General features: G+C 45.2%; 1 long non-coding RNA gene across 1 annotated transcript; it reads left to right on the top strand.

Annotated features, from left to right (window-relative positions):
* The first annotated feature begins 5772 nt into the window (after nucleotides 1-5772).
* On the top strand, nucleotides 5773-23549 carry LOC307193963. Its single transcript, XR_013830446.1, has 3 exons — nucleotides 5773-5783; nucleotides 6100-6211; nucleotides 22182-23549. It is a non-coding gene; the product is annotated as an uncharacterized lncRNA (long non-coding RNA).
* The last annotated feature ends 709 nt before the right edge of the window (nucleotides 23550-24258 follow it).

Raw genomic sequence — 24258 nt, 5'->3', positions numbered from 1 at the left:
GCCACGAGGGGGCGATATGAACCACTGATTATTCCCAATTGAAGGTCTAAAGGAGAAGAGTGCTGACGGTTCACTTTCGTGGCATTTGACCAATCACCCAGGAGCTGCGCCGAACCCAAAGTTCTTCATCTTGGAGTCACCCCGGCACCAGGGTGGTCCCGGGCGGGCAAAAGGCCCGCGCTGCCCAGGCCTCGAGCACTGGCTATAGACGCTCAGCCACTTCCTCGAGCAAAGTCCCCTAAAGTGTCCTGACCCGAGAAGCAGTCGGGCTTCTCTCGTTGATGGAAAATGTTCCTCACCTTCCTGTCACACTGTGGCCGCTCTTCCCCATGTTCTTATAGCCTAAGCTGTGTACTGGGACGGGCGCAGGGAAAGTGAGGACGAGTGATAGCAAAGCAGATGCAGGAAGCGGGAAAGATGAGGAGGAAGACAACAAGGAACGCAGGAAGGAGAGAGGGCTCTCGAGAGTAGAATCGGAGGCGGAGGAGGAGGCAATCCCACGAAGTCCCAAGGGCTGTCCTGAGGGTCTTCAGAGCTCCCAGGGCAGCGGGAAGAGGACACTTGGAAAGAAGAGGAAAATAACTTTTTTTTTTCCTCGCGAGAATTTTACCTCAGGGCAGAAAACTCTAGAAATGGCGGCAGAGCAGGTGGATTTAGGGGAGCCGTAAAAGTTATTCCCTGTCGCTCACCCCGAATGGATTTCATTTCATTCTACGACCAGCAAACCTGAAGAGACGGCCGAGGGCAGGCGAGTCAGGCGCCTCCTGGCGTCGTGGAGGAAGTGGGCTCGGGGCGGAGTGACGAGAGCGCCCGGCGGGAGGCCGCTCCTGGGCCCGCGGGGCTGTGCGCGGCCTGGCTCAGTGGAGGGAGCAGCAGAGCGGCCGTTAGAGGGTTCCATGGTGTAATGGTGAGCACTCTGGACTCTGAATCCAGCGATCCGAGTTCAAATCTCGGTGGGACCTTTCTGTTTAGTTAGAAGAAGGATTTTTTACTCCTCAGATGGGACGTGCTTTCCCGCTCCCGCGTCCCGGAGAGGCGCGGTCCGCGCGGTCCACGCGGACGTGGAGGGCAGGTGAGGGGACGAGCCCGCGGCGTCCCCGCTGGACCCTGGCGACTCTGCCCGTCGCTGGCCATCGGAGGCCCCGGCCCCGCCGCCCAGGGGCGCAGCGACCGAGCCGGTGGCACCCCCTCGTCGGGTCACCCTGGGTCTCGGGGGCAAAAGGCAGAGGCTGCGCCCACTGACTCCTGCCCCGCGAGAGGGGTTCGCACCGCACGTCTTGTAACTGCGCGCTTGTCCCTGTGAGTAAAGGGTCGCGGTGCGGGGCTGTGACGTCGCTGAGCAGCCAGGGTGACAGCGTCTTAGCTTTCGGGTCGAGGGTTCCAGACCTGGATGGGAAGTACTGTATTGTATTCAGGTGCCCTATTTTATTCAGAATTTTAATTGATCCTATTCCAGTTTATTCCCATTTTATTCAGAATTTCTCGCTCTTAAGTCTCCATTGGACACGAAAAGGCACTCTTAGGCTAAGATTTGAACCTGGACTCTAGGAAATCTCATCCTTTCATCCCAAGCTCAGCCAGAAAGGGGAGCCCGGGCTGCGGATTCCGGCGTCTGAGGAGAGCAGGGATCCCTGACCCACCTCCCTCCAGGCCTTTGAGACACGTGCAGATCTTATAGTCAAGGCTAGACTATAGTGAATACGCCGTGTTTGGTTTGATTTGAATTGGGAACCACATTCATTTTTTTAATCATTATAAAATTAATTTTTAAAATGTCGCCTCTAGACATCGAAAACACAATGTAACAAATGAACCCAGCCAAATGCCCCCAGTTAAACAGAGGAGAAGTTTGTTCTTGGAGCCGCAGGCGCTCTCCTCAGAGTGGGCGGCACCGGGAGCATCAGCGAGGGCGCAGCTGGAGGAAATGCTGACTCCAGGCCGTGGGGGTCTCGGGCGGAGTCTGGGCGTCCTCAGAACGTGGAGTCCTCCGGTGAGGTGTGCGCCTCGCCACCTCTCTCGCCGGCTCTGTGGCCAGTAGGGGGCAAGGCACCAAGTCCAAAAGGTAGAACCATACGGTGTTGCCAGGGGTGATCAGGCACGGGAAACCCGTTTTCTGTTAGGATTCGAATTCAGACCCAAGCAGGCAGGCTCCCATCACCGCACCAATCACACCACGACCGCTATGCTCCACCGGGGACCTACGGAGCTGTGGTCGGATCCACGTTAGCCCAGCCGTCTTTCTCCTCTGCAGCTTTCCTCCTTCACGGCTCTCAGACCCGACACCTGCGCCCGCAGGCTGAGGCCGCAGCATCGCCTTGGGTGGGGAGTTCAGAGCAGGTCGGGGTGGTGCCCTCCTGGCCTTTCTAGGACTTTTATCTGGTTCTAAATCAGCTGCTAGAAGAAAGCTTTTGAAGAACAGCTGATCTGAAAAATCTAGGTTCCTCGAGGACTAAAACCTTACAGGTGGCATAAGAATTCTTGGTCTACGCACCACGCCGGGCCCCGGCGGCGGAATGCATCCTCCGCGAGGCATTTATTGGGCGCCTGCTGGATGCCAGGCCCTGCTCCGGGCGAGGGGCTGCCTGGTGAACAAACTCCCGGTCGTGCCTCGTGGAGCCCTTCTCTGGAGGCGCCCAGAGGGGGCAGAACGGTGGGGGCACAGCCGATTGCTGTCCTTCCCCCGTACGACCACCCGGGCCTGGAGGGGGACTTGCGGTGAGCGCGACGGGTGAGGCCGATCACGAGTGGGAAATGGAGGACTTGAGCCCGAGAGAGGCGGCCGTCGTCTCGTGTAGAGGGGCCGCTTTCGAGGCGGCCAGGAGCAGGCGAGGATGGTCGTGGGCCCGGCGTGGCTTCGTCGGAGACCCCAGCTCACTCGGGCTCGGTGTCCACGGCCAGACGTGCCCGACGACGAGACTCAGTGTCTATGGCGCCAGCGAGGTTGGACAAGATACATTTGAATCTCTTTTCCGCTGGGGTTGGAAGGGACGGAGAATACGTTCTGATTCCAGGATGTTACAAGAAAACCTCGCAGCCACTCGTCTCTGTGGCGCAATCGGTTAGCGCGTTCGGCTGTTAACCGAAAGGTTGGTGGTTCGAGCCCACCCAGGGACGAAGATTGGTCTTGGAATGCGATAAGCGAGGTCTCAGCTGTCGCTTTTATGCGTCTGCCCTTTCAGTTCCTCCCCAGAGACCTTTTCCCGGAATCTCCACTCAGCTGATGATCTCCGCCTGCTCCCGGTTTTTACCTGGTGCCCGTGGTCTCTTTGCACCACCTGGAGGGCTGCTCTCACTAAGTCATGTGTCTTGTACGTTCCAGGACACCTGCCAGAGGATGAAGGCACACGCACACGGGTGGCGGACATCCCTTACTCAAGCTGCGACGTCATAAATCAAGCTCCATGGCACCGCCCGCGCGGAGTATTCACCGCCCCATCTCAGGACGCCTCCGCCCTTTCGTTTGGGACTGTCGCTTTCTACGCCAAGTGTTCTGCAAAGTCAAGACAATTCCTATTCAAAATTTTTTCTTCTGTGTTTTCGAATTGCTCATTGTTAATCCCTTGTAGTACGTACGTTTCCTTTTAGACAGTGTAGTTTTCATCTCTTTACGTTAGAGTGGGTCTTTTTTTTTTTTAATGTTTTTCCGTGTGTACATTTAACTGTTTTAAGTTACGGAATACAGGTGGAATAAATGTTTTAATGTCCTCCTCTGGTGATTCTAACATCTGTATCAGCTCTGGGTCATTTACAAATGACCGATGTGTCTCTGCATTATGGGTCATTCCTCCTGCCTCTTTGGCTACCTCAAAATCTCTGATACAGCAGGCATTGTGAATGGTGCCTTGTTGGAAGCTGGACAGTTGTGTTCCTGTAAACGCTGAACTTTGCTGAGGGATGCAGTTAAGTTACTTGCAAACAGGTTGATCGTTTCAAGGTATTGCTTTTAGGATTTGCGAAGTGGTTCCGAGCAGCGCTCCCTCTGGGGCTAACCAGCTTCCGCTACTCAGGCAAGATGGTACCGCGTACGAATTACGATTTTTGTTGTTTTTCCCTTTAGTCTACCTGCTTGTAAAAAGCACGACCTGTGTGAGTCTCTGATCTTGTCAAAGATTTCTCCCGACCTTAGGGAGTTTCCTCCTACGGCCGCACTGCTCAGTACTGTGCTGCACGCTGAACAGATCTCCTTCGCAGTTCTGATTCACTTTTAGCATCTTTCTCATGTCTGTGAGTCTGTCTGCTGAAAGATAACTCCTGCGGTTTTCCTGCTGTCTGCTCCGTGTTCTCAACTCAACAAGGTCCACTGGGCTCCATTTCAGTTTGCCCTCGTGTGTATTGCTTGCAAACTCTCCAAGCAATAAATTGGACCCATAGTTTCCCATCCCTCAGGATAACTCACTACCATTTTACATCAGACTCTTAGTCTCTTAGTTTTTAAAAAATTAATTTCACTGATTTGCGGCTGCGTTGGGTCGCCGTTGCTACGCGCGGGCTTTTTTCCTATTGCGGCAAGCGGTAGCGATGGCTATTACTCATCGCCGTACTTCCTGACGCAGTGGCTTGTTTTGCTGCGGAGCAAGGATTTCAAGTGCGCAGAGTACAATAATTGCAGCACGGGGACTTCTGATAGGCTCGCACCCGTATTCTGCGCCGCGCGGGAGACCCTTAACCCCTGCACTGCCAGGAAAACCCGCATACTATTCGCCAAAGAAACCTCTGTTTCACGTCTCCTGCTAGATTTTTACTGTGAAAGCCTAACTTCTTAAAAAAAAAAAAAAAGTCTGCGGAAACCCTGACTAATTACTGCGCAGTATAGGAGCAGCCAGAGTAAGAAACTAAAGCACTAAAATAATCTTTCAAAAATGGCTTCTGTAGAGCACCACCCCACTTGCATGGAAAGTTCATGCGCGATTCCCCTAAAGAAAAAATAGAAACAGCGCCTACTCTCCCACACAACACCTGCCTTCTTTTTTTTTTTTTTTTTGAGGTACGCGGGCCTCTCACCGCCGTAGGTCCTTCTAACGCAGAGCACAGGCTCCGAACGCGCAGGCGTAGCGGTCACGGCTCATGGGTCCAGACCGCTCTCCAACACGAACCCCCGCCGCCAGTATTGGTAGATGGATTCCTAAACACTACATAACCAGAAACACCTACTTCCTACTTCTTAAAGTACTTGTAAAGCCCGAAATAAAAGTACAGAAATCCCGGCTATATGTTACATAGACTGCAAAAATTAATTCTACTGTTAAACACCAGATGTAGGGGGAAAGCGCGCACGCAGTCCCCCACTACCACAAATTATGCAGTCGAGTTTCCCACATTTGGGGAAATCGCAAGCGTCAGCAGACCCGAAGTGCAATGGGTGAGCCTCATCCTGGGAAAACCATCTTCATGATCATGGTATTTCCCCTGCCAGGTAAGTATGAATCACTTCCCCCGCCCCCCCGTACAGCCTTAGACGCCTACACTGTACACACACGCTCCCCACCCACCCTCCGCACCCCCTCCCCTTCCACGCCTCTCAGCCCCTCCAAACGACTCTGCTAATAAAATCCAAGCAACTTCTCCCGAAAACTTCCACAGTCCGGGAAGTGGCTCGCCGGGAATTGTACCCATAAGCTGCAAGATTTACATAAGCCAAGCCCCATTCCTGACCTCTAAGGCGGCTCCTCTCCTCCAACCCCCGCCCTGTCCCCGCCCTGCCGAGATGACCAATGGGCGGGCCGGCTGCTGAAGGGGAAGTGACGTCACAATGTCCGCCCACTTCGGGAGCCCACCAAGCCGAGGTAACACGCCTCTTATCCTTTATTTGAGATACAGCGGGATTTTGCCACTCTCCTCGAATTCTTACCTTTTGTCCTGCGTTACACTCCGGGGAAAGGAATTCTGGGATCGTGTGTTATGCTGATACAAAAATTTTTTAAGTAGTAAAGAAGTTGTAAAACAATGGATACAAGTATATATGTATGTGTCTTGTGTATAGACATACAGATTCAGGGTTTCATCTCAGAGTGCTACTCGGTGTATTTTCTGTGCACGTCCTTCTATACTTCATTCTCGTGGTATCCCAGGGACCATGTTTTTCCTTTCCCCACCATACAGAATACAAGAAATGAAGATTCTGAAAAAGAAGCTGATGACCAAGATAAGGGATAGAAAGATGACTTGTTTGCTTGAAGAGAGGTTGGTTGGTTGGTTGGTTTTCTCTTACTGGGTAAGACTGGGTTAGACCTGAGGGCGGGGAGGGGGGAGACTGCAGAAAGCAGCCAATTTGTGTTTTCAGACCAGAGAGCAAGGAGTGGTGTAACTTGATCCTTGAGGATGCCTTTGGCATAAGGGGGAAGTTGACTCTTCTGGAGAATCTTGGAGTCAACAACAAAGGAACTCAGCACCCAGCTAACTTCCAGGAAGAAGCTTCCTTTCCTCCCCCTTTCCCCTCCTTTCTCTCTCTGCAGCCATCAGAAATAAATTCTGGCTCATTTCATCTGAAATATGCTTTATTCCAGGGATAGTAATAGCTCAGAGAATCTCCAGCAAACTGGAGAACCAGACTGTACAAACAGGGAAGAATACGAAAGGCCAATGGAAGGGAGCACACAGACCAAATGGGAAGGACACTAGTGCCCCCTGCTGAGTGACAGACCCTGTAGCTTTGCACAGGTGACACTACTGGCCCTGGACACTAGACACCTCCAATGGCTCCATGACTTCTGCTGCACCTGGTCGGTGTTAAACTAAGGATCTTGAGGTAGGGAGATTCTTCTGTTGCAGGGGACAGAAAAAATTTCCCCAGGGCCTACTCCTTGTGTCTCTCAACTCCTGTCAAATGCTGGAGTAGTTGTTGCTGATGAGGATTGGCCAGCTCTCGGTAATAGACCCCCATCTTAGCCCCTAGGAAAACTAAGAAAGCGAGTATGTGATCCTTAAAAGTTGCAGAATGTGGGAAGTTCCTCATACAAAGGGGGCTCAGATACTAGATGGCTTAGATATGGCAAAAGACCTCCCCTGTACCCAGCACCCTGCAGCCAGCCCTGTGGATAACATTATAAATCCAGTGCCCAAGCCACTGCAACCCTGCCTCAAATATACACGTGTGCACGACCCAACCTCGGAGCATACTAGATGTTTATCCCTGAGCAGAGGGTGAGGGTTTCAACCTCTTATACAGGGATGGTGGGTACATCATCCAGTATTATTTACATTATCTCCACTGAGAATTGAAAAGTTTGAAAGTTCATATTTCTGGGGGTAGAGTAATTGATCTAAAGCCATGGTAAGAAATAGCCACCAAAACTGGTTCTAAATCCTCTCTATCCACCAATGTCCAATGTAGGAGTTTCCTGTTGCTACTGTAACACATTACCACACAGTTAGTGGCTTGTAAAAACACACATTTATTATCTTATGGTTCTGGAGGTCAGAAGTCCAAGATGCACCTCACTGGGCTAAAATTAATGTGACAGTGGAGGTGAGGTTCTTTCTGGAGGCTCTAAGGGAGGATCTCTTTCTTTGCCTTTTCCAGCCTCTTGAATATGCCCACATTCTACTCTCACAGCCCCCTTCCATCTTCATAGCCAGTCACAGCTGATCAGGTTATTCTCACAATGCATTATTCTGAGACCAAATCTTCCTCCCTCTTTCACTTATATGGACCCTTGTGATTCCATTGGACCTTCCAAGATAATCTCCCCATCTCAAGGTCCTTAATTTAATCACACCTGCAAAGTCTCTTTTGCCATGTCAAGTAACATGTTCACAAATTCCAGGGACCAGGATGTGGACATCTTTGGGGAAGCATTATTCTGCCACCACAGCCAGTCTCCTCAGTGAACACATTTCTGCAAACATATCAGTCAGTGGTGGCCCCCTCTCTTCTGAAAGCCAGGTGAAAGCAACTGAGTCCACTGCCTTTGAGTGTCAGCCAGTCAACAGCTGTGCCCCGTGTTGAGGCATTTGAGTCAGAGAGAGAGAAGGAGAAAGTCTGTGGGGAGAGGAATCTGAGGCCCCAGTGCCTGGGAAGTTCCCAGGGACCAGAGCTGAGAGCTGCAAACGCCTTCATGGGAGGAAGAGGCTGGAGAGGGTGTTAGGAATTGAATGTATGTGTTCCACCACCCGCCCCCCAAATTCATATCTTGAACCCTAATCCCTGTAGGGCTGTATTTGGAGGAGGGGCCTTTAAGGAAGTAATTAAGATTAAATGAGGTCATAGCCTTGGGACCCTGATCTGATAGGATTAGTGTCCTTACAAGAGGCGATACCAGAGAGCTTGGGCTCCTGCCCTACCCCAGCTCAAGCAAGGAGAAAAGGCTATGTGAAGACCCAGTGAGGCATCTGCTATCTGCATGCCATGAAGACAGCTCGCATTGGAAACTGAATTGGCAAGAACATCAATCTTGATTTTGGACTTCCAGCCTCCAGAATGTGTGAAAACAGATTTATGGTTAAGCCACCCAGTCTATGGTAATTTTTTATGGCAGCCCAAGCTGACTAATACAGGAGGTTACTTAGCCAGTGGCCCAAGCAGCTTCTCCTAACTGGCCTTTGTGGGATCTGCCCCAGTTTTGTTCATTCCCTGTAATTAGTACTTGCAACCTGTTTTGCCCTTGTTAGGGCTGATCGGTGACTTTAGAATGAAGATTGATCACCTGGTTTAGGATTTCATAGTGCAATTTACTCCATGTAACAATGACCTGCACCAAGGATCTTCTTAGATTTTTTTTTTTTAAACAAGTTTGACATCTTCCCAAATATCAACCTAGCATGACTTGGACAGCTGGACTGAGATTCTGCAGAGTGACCCCGTGACCCCATGTGGCCTGCATTTCCTTTTCTCATGAGAGATTTCCGTGCTTTGGACTCTCCAGAACCACAGACTAGGGTTTGGCTGCTGGTAAGGGATCTGTGCCTAGCTCTGGGGAAACCTAGGGAGAAAGGTAAGATCCCCAGAATCAAGGCATGGGAGGCTGCTCTTGTGGGGATAAAGGAGCCTGGAGGATGAGAGAGGAGGCTGGGGTGTGTGTGTGTCCAGCATGAGGTCAGGGGAAGTTCAAGAGAGGGCAGCTGCCATTCTGGGACCAGAGGCTAGAACCTCCATGGCATTCATGCTCTGGTCATCATCCTCCTTATTCTTCCTCAGCTTCCGCCTCCCCCGTCCTCGCCATCCTCCCCTACCTTCTCCCCAGGCTTTTTTGTTCCCACTCCTCCTTCTTGTTCCTGCCCCTCTTGCTCCCTACCTCCCATCCCTTCCCCCCGACTCCCAAAGCAGGCCAACATGGGAAGGGACTGCCCCAGTCTGAGGGGACGACGAGGGAATATCTTCCACCAGCCTGAGAAACACGAACACATTGCTCTCTGGTCAGAACCTGGTTTGGTGGAGACAGAGCAAGATGGCTCTGCCTGAGGAGCTCATCCTCCACAGCCAACCCAGGCAGCACGGGCCTTAGGCCGACCCCGGGGATGTGTGGCCAAAAGTCAGGAAGCTCTCTACTGGGACCTGGAACATCTGGTTCAGGAGGCCCCAGACAGGTTAACCTTTTGATGCCTGCTTCTTTACAAGGCGAAGTTCCAAGGAAAGGGGCATGGCGTCCCCCTCTGTCCACCTGGTGTTTATGCAAGGGTGGGTCTGAGAAAACCCATCTGTTCCACGGAGACCAGCTGAAAGTTCATAGTCAGAAGTTAGTGGGGTCCCATGTGCACCGACTCCACCACCACCTTCACTTCCTCTACCACAGGCTCTTAGTCTTGGATGAGATTTCCACCATCAAAGTCAACCTGGGGGTGGGGGGAGGGTAGGGAAGCAACATCTGGGAAAAGAAACCTAATCTGGGAAAAGAAACCTAATCTAAACTGACTAGTTCTTTTTCGTTTGTTTGTTTGTTTTTGCAGTACGCGGGCCTCTCAGTGTTGTGGCCTCTCCCATTGTGGAGCACAGGCTCCAGACGCACTGGCTCAGCGGCCATGGCTCACGGGCCTAGCTGCTCCACGCCATGTGGGATCTTCGCGGAACGGGGCACGAACCCGTGTCCCCTGCCTCGACAGGCGGATTCTCAACCACTGCACCACCAGGGAAGCCCTAAACTGACTAGTTCTTGTGCAATAGTATGGCCATCAATGGAGCGTTTCTAGGGTTCTGATTTGACTTTGTCTTGCTTTGCTGTCCTGCATTGCACTTTCATATACTGTCTTAATTTTACTAAACTTTGTTGAAAGTAGACAAGTTTTTTTTTCTTTATTCCAATATTAGTTGGCACCTTAGTTAGTAGTGTTCTCAGCAGCAGAATAATGCCCCCTCTAGGTTGTCCCTGTTGTAATTCCCCAAACCTGTGAATATATTACATCACATAGAAAAGGAAACTTTGCAGCTCTGATTAGGATAAAGACCTTGAGATGAGGCGATTATCCTGGACTATTCAGATGGGCCCCCTGTAATTACACGGGACCTTAAAATTGGGAAGCAGAAAAGAAGGTCAGGATGATGCAAAGTGAGAAGGACTCTACCTGCTGTTGCTGGTTGTGAAGATGGATAAAGAGGGCACAAGCCAAGGAATGTGGGTGACCTCTAAAACCTTTTCAGAAAAGACAAGGAAACAAATTATCCCCTAGAGCCTCCAGAAGGTAAGGCAGCCCTATTAACCCCTTGATTTTAGCCCAGTGAGACCTTTGTTGGACTCCTAACCTACAGAACTGTAATATAGTAAATGTGTGTTCGTTTAAGCCACTAAACTCATGGTCACTTATTACAGCAGATATAGAACGCCAATTCAATAAGTGTCTAGCACATTCACCTTAGCAATAATAAGATGGGGGACACATGAACCCTGTATAAATCTGCAGGTTGTCTGTCTTTGGCTGACAAGTCAAGAGATATATTAGTACATGTTTGAAGCATTACATTAGGTATGTTTTTTCCTTTCCATTTTTTTTCCTAAAGGTCACCCTGTTTCCTGCACAGGTGTACCCAAGATGGTTCTCATTGCAATTACAGCAAATTGAAGACATTGGTGGCGACACATTTGCTTTTAAGAACGGGTTCTAACATGTAGAGGGAAACAATATAATTTATGGAAAGTTAAATACTGTAGAATCCTCCATTCCAAAGATACATTTTTTGCAACTTTATTTTTATTAGGGTGAAGAACTACTTTTCAAAGGTGAAACACAAGAATGCCTTTTAGGAGTTTTTCCTAAAAGTAATTGATCCTGACCAGGTCTGAGATTTACTGGATTTATATGCTGTTGTTCTCATAAATGTTACATCCATAAAATGAAGTTCTTAGAAGTAATATTTGAGTTCTCCATTGACTACTGATTACACCATCAATGCCTTCCAGCCCTGGCAGCACAGGGAGGAAGGAAGAATTGCTGGGATGCTTGCATCACCACAGGGCAAGAGGTCCTCAAATTTTACTACTTTATCTTTAAGTAAGACTTCATAGATTGGCTGACTTTTCATCCATTCTGCTAACTCTGCCAGTGAGTTCCTCTGTAGTGACAGCTAAAGGCACTCATGGAAAATACTTAAATAACCAAGTGTAAAAGCAGAAGTCATCTACTACGGAAGGAGAGCATGTGTCTACCTCAGGCCTGAGTCTTTTTTTTTTTTTTTTTGGCGGTACGCGGGCCTCTCACTGTTGTGGCCCCTCCCGTTGCGGAGCACAGGCTCCGGACGCGCAGGCTCAGCGGCCATGGCTCACGGGCCCAGCCGCTCCGCGGCATGTGGGATCTTCCCGGGCCGGGGCACGAACCCGTGTCCCCTGCATCAGCAGGCGGACTCTCAACCACTGCGCCACCAGGGAAGCCCAGGCCTGAGTCTTTTGATGGATCTTTTTGTGATTGATGGTGGTGGTGGTGACAATGGTTGAGCTTTTTGTTCATGTTGTTGCTTAATTTTTCAACCATTACTAGGAAATAATTGTGCAGTGAGTGCTTGATTTTAATTCTGGCAGGCAAAAGAACATAACTAAGGACTTTTCCCAAGGAATGCTTTGAGATCTTTATGTCAATTTGTGGTATGACTTATACACTTTTCAATTAAAGATTCTTAAAGGAAGACAAGCTTATTTATAGGTTTGAATCAGTCTTATAGAACAATAGGTTTTCAACTGGGATCCGCAGCCCACCCGCATCAGAAACATGTGGTTTGTGTTTACGTGAAAAACGCAGACTCTAGGCCTCACACCAAGGAAACCTCTGGGGATTGGAGCCCAGGAAGGAGTTTCTGTAATCTCCACAGCTGATTCTGAGGCACTCTAAATGTAAGAACTGCCCTTTAGTACTTTTAGATAAGGGGATTGTTACAAAATGACAAGAGGGTAGATCATTCTTTTAAACTTAGACTTCAAGCATTAGACAGTGAGGTGAGCTCTTCGTGACAGTTTGTCTTTCCTATTCCCCACTCAGCCTAGGGACTCGTGCAGAAATTAGAGACAAAGTAGGGGGAAAAAATCGTATTTCTTTGTACACATTTTTTTTGAATTTTATTTATTTTTTATACAGCAGGTTCTTATTAGTCATCAATTTTACACACAGCAGTGTATACATGTCAATCCCAATCTCCCAATTCATCACACCCCCACCCCCACCCCCCGCCACTATCCCCGCTTGGTGTCCATAAGTTTGTTCTCTACATCTGTGTCTCAATTTCTGCCCTGCAAACCAGTTCATCTGTACCATTTTTCTAGGTTCCACATATATGCGTTAATATACGATATTTGTTTTCCTCTTTCTGACTTACTTCACTCTGTATGACAGTCTCTAGATTCATCCACGTCTCTACAAATGACCCAATTTCATTCCTTTTTATGGCTGAGCAATATTCCATTGTATATACGTACCACATCTTCTTTATCCATTCGTCTCTCGATGGGCATTTAGGTTGCTTCCATGACCTGGCTATTGTAAATAGTGCAGCAATGAACATTGGGGTTCATGTGTTTTTTTGAGTTATGGTTTTCTCAGGGTATATGCCCAGTAGTGGGATTGCTGGGTCATACGGTAATTCTATTTTTAGTTTTCTAAGGAACCTCCATACTGTTCTCCATAGTGGCTGTATCAATTTACATCCCCACCAACAGTGCAAGAGGGTTCCTTTTTCTCCACACCCTCTCCAGCATTTGTTGTTTGTAGATATTCTGATGCTGCCCATTCTGACTGGTGTGAGGTGATACCTCATTGTAGTTTTGATTTGCATTTCTGTAATATTTAGTGATGTTGAGCAGATTTTCATGTGCATCTTGGCCATCTGTATGACTCCTTTGGAGAAATGTCTATTTAGGTCGTCTGCCCATTTTTGGATTGGGTTGTTTGTTATTTTAATATTGAGCTGCATGAGCTGTTTATATATTTTGGAGATTAATCTTTTGTCAGTTGATTGGTTTGCAAATATTTTCTCCCATTCTGAGGGCTGTCTTTTCGTCTTGTTTATGGTTTCCTTTGCTGTGCAAAAGCTTTGAAGTTTCATTAGGTCCCATTTGTTCATTTTTGTTTTTATTTCCATTACTCTAGGAGGTGAATCTAAAAAGATCTTGCTGTGATTTATGTCAAAGAGTGTTCTTCCTATGTTTTCTTCTAAGAGTTTTATAGTGTCCATTCTTATCTTTAGGTCTCTAATCCGTTTTGAGTTTATTTTTGTGTATAGAGTATGGTGTTAGGGAGTGTTCTAATTTCATTCTTTTACATGTAGCTGTCCAGTTTTCCCAGCACCACTTATTGAAGAGACTGTCTTTTCTCCATTGTATATCCTTGCCTCCTTTGTCATAGATTAGTTGACCATAGGTGTGTGGGTTTATCTCTGGGCTTTCTATCCTGTTTCATTGATCTATATTTCTGTTTTTGTGCCAGTACCATACTGTCTAGATTACTGTAGCTTTCCAGTATACTCTGAAATCAGGGAGTCTGATTCCTCCAGATCTGTTTTTTTCCCTCATAGCTTTAGCTATTCGGGGTCTTCTGTGTCTCCATACAAATTTTAAGATTTTTTGTTCTAGTTCTGTAAAAAATGCCATTGGTGATTTGATAGGGATTGCATTGAAACTGTAGATTGCTTTAGGTAGTATAGTCATTTTCACAATATTGATTTCTCCAATCCAAGAACATGGTATATCTCTCCATCTGTTGGTATCATCTTTAATTTCTTTCATCAGTGTCTTATAGTTTTCTGCATACAGGTCTTTTGTCTCCCTAGGTAGGTTTATTCCTAGGTATTTTATTCTTTTTGTTACAATGGTAAATGGGGGTGTTTCCTTAATTTCTCTTTCAGATTTTTCATCATTAGTGTATAGGAATGCAAGAGATTTCTGTGCATTAATTTTGTATCCTGCAACTTTACCAAATTCATTGATGAGCTCTAGTAGTTTTCTGGTGTCATCTTTAGGATTCTCTATGTATAGTATCATGTCATCTGCAAATAGTGACAGTTTTACTTCTTCTTTTCCAATTTATATTCCTTTTATTTCTTTTTCTTCTCTGATTGCCATGGCTAGGACTTCCAAACTATGTTGAATAATAGTGGTGAGAGTGGACATCCTTGTCTTGTTCCTGATCTCAGAGGAAATGCTTTCAGTTTTTCACCATTGAGAATGATGTTTGCTGTGTGTTTGTCGTATATGGCCTTTATTATGTTGAGGTAGGTTTCCTCTATTCCCACTTTCTGGAGAGTTTTTATCATAAATGGGTGTTGAATTTACTCAAAAGCTTTTTCTGCATCTGTTGAGATGATCATATGCCTTTTCTTCTTCAATTGTTAATATGGTGTATCACGTTGATTGATTTGCTTATATTGAAGAATCCTTGGATCCCTCGGATAAATCCCACTTGATCATGGTGTATGATCCTTTTAATGTGTTGTTGGATTCCGTTTGCTAGTATTTTGTTGAGGATTTTTGCATCTATGTTCATCAGTGATATTGGTCTGTAATTTTCTTTTTTTGTAGTATCTTTGTTTTGTTTTGGTATCAGGGTGATGGTGGCCTCATACAATGGGTTTGGGAGTGTTCCTCCCTCTGCTATATTTTGGAAGAGTTTGAGGAGGATAGGTGTTAGCTTTTCTCTAAATCTTTGATAGAATTCACCTGTGAAGCCATCTGGTCCTGGGCTTTTGTTTGTTGGAAGATTTTTAATCACAGTTTCAATATTAGTGCTTGTGATTGGTCTGTTCATATTTTCTATTTCTTCCTGATTCAGTCTTGGCAGGTTGTACATTTCTATGAATTTGTCCATTTCTTTCAGGTTGTCCATTTTATTGGCATAGAGTTGCTTGTAGTAATCTCTCATGATCTTTTTTATTTCTGCAGTGTCAGTTGTTACTTCTCCTTTTTCATTTCTAATTCTATTGGAGTCTTCTCCCTTTTTTTCTTGATGAGTCTGGCTAGTGGTTTATCTATTTTGTTTATCTTCTCAAAGAACCAGCTTTTAGTTTTATTGATCTTTGCTACTGTTTCCTTCATTTCTTTTTCATTTATTTCTGATCTGATTTTTATGATTTCTTTCCTTCTGCTAACTTTGGGGTTTTTTTGTTCTTCTTTCTCTAATTGCTTTAGGTGTAAGGTTAGGTTGTTTATTCGAGATGTTTCCTGTTTCTTAAGGTAGGATTGTATTGCTATAGACTTCCCTCTTAGAACTGCTTTTGCTGCATCCCATAGATTTTGGATCGTCCTGTCTCCATTGTCATTTGTTTCTAGGTATTTTTTAATTTCCTCTTTGATTTCTTCAGTGATCACTTCGTTATTAAGTAGTGTATTGTTTAGCCTCCATGTGTTTGCATTTTTAACAGATCTTTTCCTGTAATTGATATCTATTCCCAAAGCGTTGTGGTCAGAAAAGATACTTGATACAATTTCAATTTTCTTAAATTTACCAAGGCTTGATTTGTGACCCAAGATATGATCTATCCTGGAGAATGTTCCATGAGCACTTGAGAAAAATGTGTATTCTGTTGTTTTTGGATGGAATGTCCTATAAATATGAATTAAGTCCATCTTGTTTAATGTATCATTTAAAGCTTGTGTTTCCTTATTTATTTTCATTTTGGATGATCTGTCCATTGGTGAAAGTGGGGTGTTAAAGTCCCCTACTATGAATGTGCTACTGTCAATTTCCCCTTTTATGGCTGTTAATATTTGCCTTATGTATTGAGGTGCTCCTATGTTGGGTGCATAAATATTTACAATTGTTATATATTCTTCTTGGATCAGTTCCTTGATCATTATGTAGTGTCCTTCTTTGTCTCTTCTAATAGTCTTTATTTTAAAGTCTATTTTGTCTGATATGAGAATTGCTACTCCAGCTTTCTTTTGATTTCCATTTGCATGGAATGTCTTTTTCCATCCCCTCACTTTCAGTCTGTATGTGTCCCTAGGTCTGAAGTGGGTCTCTTGTAGACAGCATATATATGGGTCTTGTTTTTGTATCCATTCAGCTAGTCTGTGTCTTTTGGTGGGAGCATTTAATCCATTTCCATTTAAGGTAATTATCAATATGTATGTTCCTATTCCCATTTTCTTAATTGTTTTGTGTTTGTTATTGTAGGTCTTTTCCTTCTCTTGTGTTTCTTGCCTAGAGAAGTTCCTTTACCATTTGTTGTAAAGCTGGTTTGGTAGTGCTGAACTCTCTCAGCTTTTGCTTGTCTGTAAAGGTTTTAATTTCTCCAGCAAATCTGAATGAGATCCTTGCTGGGTAGAGTAATCTTCGTTGTAGGTTCTTCTCCTTCATCACTTTAAATATGTCCTGCCAGTACCTTCTGGCTAGCAGAGTTTCTGCTGAAAGATCAGCTGTTAACCTCATGGCGATTCTCTTGTGTGCTATTTTTCCCTTGCTGCTTTTAATATGTTTTCTTTTTATTTAATTTTTGACAGTTTGATTAATATGTGTCTTGGTGTGTTTCTCCTTGGATTTATCTTGTATGGGACTCTCTGTGCTTCCTGGACTTGATTAACTATTTCCTTTCCTATATTAGGGAAGTTTTCAACTATAATCTCTTCAAATATTTTCTCAGTCCCTTTCTTTTTCTGTTTTTCTTCTGGGGCCCCTATAATTCGAATGTTGGTGCATTTAATGTTGTCCCAGAGGACTCTGAGACTGTCCTCAGCTCTTTTCATTCTTTTTTCTTTATTCTGCTCTGCAGTAGTTATTTCCACTATTTTATCTTCCAGGTCACTTATCCGTTCTTCTGCCTCAGTTATTCTGCTATTGATCCCTTCTAGAGTATTTTTAATTTCATTTATTGTGTTGTTCATCGTTGCTTGTTTCCTCTTTAGTTCTTCTAGGTCCTTTTTAAATGTTTCTTGCATTTTCTTTATTCTATTTCCAAGATTTTGGATCATCTTTACTATCATTATTCTGAATTCTTTTTCAGGTAGACTGCTTATTTCCCCTTCATTTGTTAGGTCTGGTGGGATTTTATCTTGCTCCTTCATCTGCTGTGTGTTTTTCTGTCTTCTGATTTTGCTTACCTTACTGTGTTTGGGGTCTCTGGAGCTCCTTTAAGCAGCACTCTTAATCCCTCTCCTCTCACACCAGGAAACAAAGAGGGAAGAAAAAGTCTCTTGCCTCTTCGGCAGGTCCAGACTTTTCCCTGGACTCCTTCCTGGCTAGCCGTGGCGCACTAACCCCCTGCAGGCTGTACTCATGCCACCAACCCCAGTCCTCTCCCTGTGCTTCGACCGAAGCCCAAGCCTCAGCTCCCAGCCGCGCCTGTCCCGGCGGGTGAGCAGACAAGCCTCTCAGGCTGGTGAGTGCCAGTCGGCCCTGATCCTCTGTGCGGGAATCTCCCTGCTTTGCCCTCCGCACCCCTGTTGCTGTGCTCGCCTCCCTGGCTCCAAAGCTTCCCCCTCCGCCACCCACAGTCTCTGCCCACAAAGGGGCTTCCTAGCATGTGGAAACATTTCCTCCTTCACAGCTCCCTCCCACTGGTGCAGGTCCCGTCCCTATTCTTCTCTGTTTATTCTTTTTTGTTTTGCCCTACCCAGGTATGTGGCGGGTTTCTTGCTTTTTGGGTGGTCTGAGGTCTTCTGCCAGCATTCAGTGGGTGTTCTGTAGGTGTTGTTCCACGTGTAGATGTATTTCTGATGTATCTGCGGGGAGGAAGGTGATCTCCACATCTTACTCTTTCGCCATCTTCCCCGAGACCTGTAAAGCTTTTGATTTCTCCATCGAATCTGAATGTGATCCTAGCCGGGTAGAGTAATCTTTGTTGTAGGTTCTTCCCTTTCATCACTTTAAATATATCATGCCACTGCCTTCTGCTTTGTAGAGTTTCTGCTGAGAAATCAGCTGTTAACCTTATGGGAGTTCCCTTGTATGTTATTTGTTGTTTTTCCCTTATTGCTTTCAATAATTTTTCGTTGTCTTTAATTTTTGCCAATTTCATTACTATGTGTCTCAGTGTGTTTCTCCTTGGGTTTATCCTGTATGGGACTCTCCGCACTTCCTGGACTTGGGTGGCTATTTCCCTTCCCATGTTAGGGAAGTTTTTGACTATAATCTCTTCAAATATTTTCTCGGGTCCTTTCTCTCTCTCTTGTCCTCCTGGGACCCCTATAATGCGAATGTTGTTGCATTTAATGTTGTCCCAGAGGTCTCCTAGGCTGGTTCATTTCTTTTCCTTCTTTTTTCTTTATTCTGTTCCGCAGCAGTGAATTCCACCATTCTGTCTTCCAGGTTACTTATCCGTTCTTCTGCCTCAGTTATTCTGCTATTGATTCCTTCTAGTGTATTTTTCATTTTAGTTATTGTATTGTTCATCTCTGTTTGTTTGTTCTTTAATCTTCTAGGTCTTTGTTAAACATTTCTTGTATCTTCTTGATCTTTTCCTCCATTCTTTTTCTGAGGTCCTGGATCATCTTCACTATCATTATTCTGAATTCTTTTTCTGGAAGCTTGCCTCTCTTCACTTCATTTAGTTGTTTTTCTGGGGTTTTATCTTCTTCCTTCATCTGGTACATAGCTCTCTGCCTTTTCATTTTGTCTATCTTTCTGTGAATGTGGTTTTTGTTCCACAGGCTGCAGGATTGTAGTTCTTCTTGCTTCTGCTGTCTGCCCTCTGGTGGATTAGGCTATCTCCACATTTTGTTTTAATAGCCACCAAAAAGGTTGTTTCATTTCCTCTCACTGACCCTGTCCACTATTTATGTAACCCTTCAACATATCATTATAGCAACATATATAAATATATATCACACATTTATTCACACATATGCATATTCTAAAGCACTGCAAAGACACAGACTAGGCTTTAGCACAACTGAGGTCTGCTCACATTTCACTTAAAAATGATCACTGGTTCGTTTACAGAAGACTTTCAATGGGCTTGGATTTTTGGATTTGTTGTTTCCCTGGTGTCACTTCTGTCATCCCCAGTGTCTGTCTCCTCTAAGTTGGCTGTCTTAGTGAAGCAGTCATCTGAACACCAGGACACGAAGACCTCTACCATCACCCTGTTTGTATGTTTCCATGAACCAAGGCACAGCCCTGGCATTTCCCTACCCCACGAATGGCCAAAGATTCAGTGTAGCAACAAACGTTCATTTTGATTCAAGGTTTTGTACATTCCATCCATCATTCTGCTAAACCAGCCAGCATATTATGAGAAAAGCCTGAATATTACAGTATTCTGTTAGAATGCAGGTGAGTTATTCCCCAGAATCTGTGGGGGAAAGAGGTGTTTAACTTTTTATTCAGACTTGCAAGAGGATACTGTGGTGACGATCTACCAGGTCAGGGAGATCTTGGCTGATGGCTCAGGAAAGCAAACCAAGGCAGGTACATAAGACACAACCTGAGGCCTCCTGGAATATTCTTCTTAAAATATCCTATTGTTCCACTCGTGATGTTTTTGTCCCCATGGTAGTATTGGATACTGGATTATTATCAAACACAGGATGATCTGCTTAATGTTTCCGGCCCTGTCTGAATTTATCCATAGGAAATCGTACTGTTCTTGAGGAAGAGGAAGACCAAGACCTTATCTGTTCTAGGTAACTATGAAGAAACATGGGTCTTAATTCAGCAGTGACATCTGGTCATCTCAGATGCAGGGAAATCTGAAAGTGCTGAATATGCCTATTTCTTCCATTCTGACAACCACAAAGTGTCCCTTTTAATAATGTTGTCTGCTTTCACTGCGGTACTTGTATAGGCCCCTTTATGAATCCCTCTCAATTATAGTAACCTACAGTCAGTTGATGCAGGGGTACTAATCAGCCACCCGATTTCTTGCAGTCTCCTGTTCTCTCCTTTCTATTAAAACCAGCGTGAGATACATATCTGCCTCTGCCTGTTTGGCCTTACCACACTGGCAGGTATTTGATGGCAAGGAAAGGAACGAGAGAAAAAATTCGTATCACATCTCAGTATTAGAGAAATTGGCCTTGAAGACACAGGACTTCTAGGAGCCCATTAGGCTGCTAGAGCCTGTTCACTTGGCTGCTACATGTAAATTTCACCAAAAACTTATGCTATTGTTGAAGCCGCCTTTACAGTTTCTAAGGGCGTGCATGATGTGACTGCTGTGTACTGGGGTAGTTCAGTCTCCTTCCTCCTGGGCTCGTTTCTGATCAGTGCTCAGAGCATGTCATGCTCACTTTCTCCCCCTCCCTCTCTCTCCTTTTCCCTTTGCAAGCACCCGCCGGCCCCAGATAGGAAAGGATTTTTATACCTCCCTTTATGGGGACTTCCCATTTCTTTTCTGTGACTGTTAGGCAGCTAGCTACAGATGAGCAGCAGGGGAAGGCAGAGGTGGAGACTCAGGATATATTGTGCATTGTGTCCAAGTGAGTCATGTGTGAGGGTGCATAGGTGTGTGCTTGTATAGGCTAAGCATGGAGTCCAGAGTATAAAATAGTACCTCCCCTTCCCACAATAATGAAATTTAGTGTTTCCTTTTCTACTGTTAAAATGCAACTTGCAGTTCGCTATTCACTAAATGGATTTCCCTAACGGGTTCAGAACTGCAGATTCAACAAATTGATTTTTTTTTCACTTAATTTTTTCCTTATGCAAAAACCCCATAATGAATCTTAGGCCTCATTCTCCTATGTTTATCCTTTTTCATGCGCTTCTATGCACTAGCATAAAAGAGTAGGAGAGACTCTTTCTTTGGGAAAAGTTTGAGAAGAAAGTGATGAGAATCTAGTATAACTAAAACTAATGCTTTTTCACTTTTACTTCAGAGTTTTGTTTTTCTATATGTTGAGAATATTCCTAGAAATGCCCTAAGGTGGATCCATCATGAAGTTACCTTTCTAGAATGTTGGTGTCCATGGGATGCAAATGGGTTGGGCCACAGTTACACTCCCTGCTCTCTTTTTGCTAATTTCATTTTGAGTTTCCTGTTTTTCCATTTGTTCCTCAGCCCCTTTGGAGAAGGATTTCTCTGCAAAGCCTTATTCCTGTCCAGGAGGGTGACCAAACAACCTCCATTAACTGTTGACACCTCCAGATTGGAGCCTTTCCTCTCCCTTCCCCCAAATATATGGAAAGGGCCTGTGGCCTGGGTTCTAGGGCCAGGGTTGTCAATAACAGGCCACGTGGTTTTAGTTAGTCCCTAGCCCCTTGGAAACATAGCTCCTCATCTGTAAAAGGTGGAACTAGACTTGGAAACATTCTGAGGTTCCTGTTGGCTCTCGCATTCCAGGGCTTTCCCTGTAGCCTGCCCCTCCTCCTCAGAAGGCAGGGACGTAGAGATAGAAGAGGGTGTGTTTCTCTACCAAGGATCCTCTGCTCCCATAGCAGTCTGTTTCTGAAAGTGTACAAGGGATGCTAAGCACATCCATCCTGGTACATGTGAGAAAGTCATCATTCGGTCCAGATGAAGGGGATTCAAGAGGGACGTACGTGGCTGCTGAGGATTGGGTGGTGGGGATTCGGTTAAGGCTTTGCAGCAGCTTTGAGCTGGGATATCACCAAGCACTGGTGGGGTGAGGACAGGGGTCCCTAGATCCTGCACCACAGGCTGGATGAAAGTTTAGGGAGGTATTTCTTCTAACTCATGTACCTCACTCTCCACTTCAGCCAGCCTGTGGCTCCCACTTCAGCTCCTCCTGTCGACAGGTGCTCAGCCTGCCCCTGGCCTCTGTCACCATGTAGCCATCCCTCCAGGCTCAGCTATCAGCAGGACCTAACAAAACTCACATTTCATCTCTCTCTCTCCCTCTCTCTCCTCTCTCTCTCTCTCTCTCTGTCTTTCACAGATACCAATTACTTTAGGAACTAAGAAAAGATATCGCCAATTTGGAAGAAACCGCATTATAAAATGTACCTTTTCCATTTGATGAAAATAAATCTGCAGCAGCAAGTCAAGTTAAAGCCCAAATAGAACCCTGGAGGGATCCTTTCCTGAGAATCAACCTTACAACCAACAACTACTCTCCACACTCCAAGACACAGATCTGATGGAAGAAATCCCAGTTATCAGCCTCCAAGGGTGATTCATTGATAAGAAGACTGATGCTTTGATGGACACACAGTTTGGAGAGACCTTAACTCTTGCTCGTCTCAATGTTCATCCTCCACACACCGGCATCAGGAGCAACTGGAAGAAGGCAACATGTCAACCCGGTCATTCTTTGCCACTAGATGGACTGTACTAGGATCTGAGGGCATTAACTATGCAGTGTTCTTGCTGAAACTGTTTAGCCTGAGTTTCATCATGAGGTAGTTATCAGATGACTGCAGAATTTAGGCCATTGAACAAGACAAGTGGCCTGTCTTTCTTCAAACAGTCAACGTCTCCACAAATAAGACAACAAAAAGGAGAATAGGTGTTTTGGATTCCCAAGGACTAAAAAGATTGTGTCAGTATATTTCTTTAGTCCTTTGGAACCCAAAACCTCTCCTCAGCTTTCTGTGGTTGTCTTCAATGGTGGTGACATTGACTTGCTTGCAGAGGACAGGTCAGTTGTCTGGCTCAAGGGTCTACATTTTGCAGTTGTCTGATCATTTCCTCAAGGGTTCAGTTGAACCCTTTTTGCCAAGAACACCACTTACTGCATGCTGTGTGCTTCCAAGCACAGCCCCTTTGGAGACTAAGAGTGTCCACTGTGCCTGTCACCACTACTGTCATTTTAGCATTGGACACTTTGTTATGCACGGGCCATGAGATCCGTTCACTGGAAAGACATGTTTTCTGTCTATAATCAGTAACTTGATTAGCAGTACTTTGAGAGTTTATGAATATCTTGTTCCGTGATGCTCTTTCTCTAAATATTTTACCATCCCTTATTGTTCCCTCATGTATGTCAATTATCATACTTGTGTTTGTGCCCTGGACATTTTCTAATTCAATCATTCTGTAAACTTGTATTCCTGGCCTTGTGCTGTGGAAAAGACAATCCATACCCCTTCCATATCATTAAAAGTGTTTTTGAGTTTCACTGTGGACTCATGCGTTTTTAAAATTCAGTGTTATAATCCATTATTATCATGATTGATTTTAGTGGGTATAGACATAATATAAATATTCTTGTTTCTCCTATTCATCTTTATATCTTAAACTCTCCCACATTTTTTAAGCTATATTTACCATTTGTAGGCGATTGTATTTCTGTGTTTGTTTTCTGTGTTATTTTATTTTATTTGTGTGTGTGTGTGTGTTTGGTATTTACAAAGGACTGGCTAAATGCACTAATTTTAGCTAGTGCACTAAAATTTTTGACCCCTTAGTCCCTGAGTATGTTGTCACATTTCTAATATTTGGAATATAAGTTTTAAATGACATCTCTCAACTTCAACTTTTACCACTGTGATGATCAAGGACATTATTCTACTTTTCTCTTTTCTTCTGTCTTTACCTACCACTTCTTACAGTATTATTTCAACCCAATCAAATGTATACCCTTTACATTCGATTTTTCCCACCTTGTCCCCACCTCTTTTTTTTTTTTTTTTTAATGAGGGAACCGGCAAGGTAGAGGTAAGAGCTGGAGGGGCCCACCGGGCCCTTTATACACCCTAGTGGCACAGGATGGCTGCCCCACCCTGGGAGTGCCAGCAGCCTCCCTGCAGAGGCCCGAGGGTATGCCCAGGCTGCCCCCAGAGCAGGGCCCATGACACACTGGCTTAAATCTACAATTACATATATTCAGTGATGACCAGCTGTACAAAACTCAAAAGTTTCCTCAGTCAGCTCTTGATGAGTAGAGTTCATCCTTAAAGATTCCTCATGATGGAGTAAGGACTCCCTAAGTTTGGCATATTTAATACTTGTTTTCTATTGCTTTGATACATGGACAGCTTGACTGAATATACATGACTTGACCATAATGAATT

The sequence above is a fragment of the Stenella coeruleoalba genome (assembly GCF_951394435.1).
Source record: "Stenella coeruleoalba genome assembly, chromosome: 1".
NCBI classification, from domain to species: Eukaryota; Metazoa; Chordata; class Mammalia; order Artiodactyla; family Delphinidae; genus Stenella; species Stenella coeruleoalba.
The sequence above is the reverse complement of the archived record's forward strand: the minus strand, read 5'-3'. Positions and strand labels throughout refer to the sequence as shown.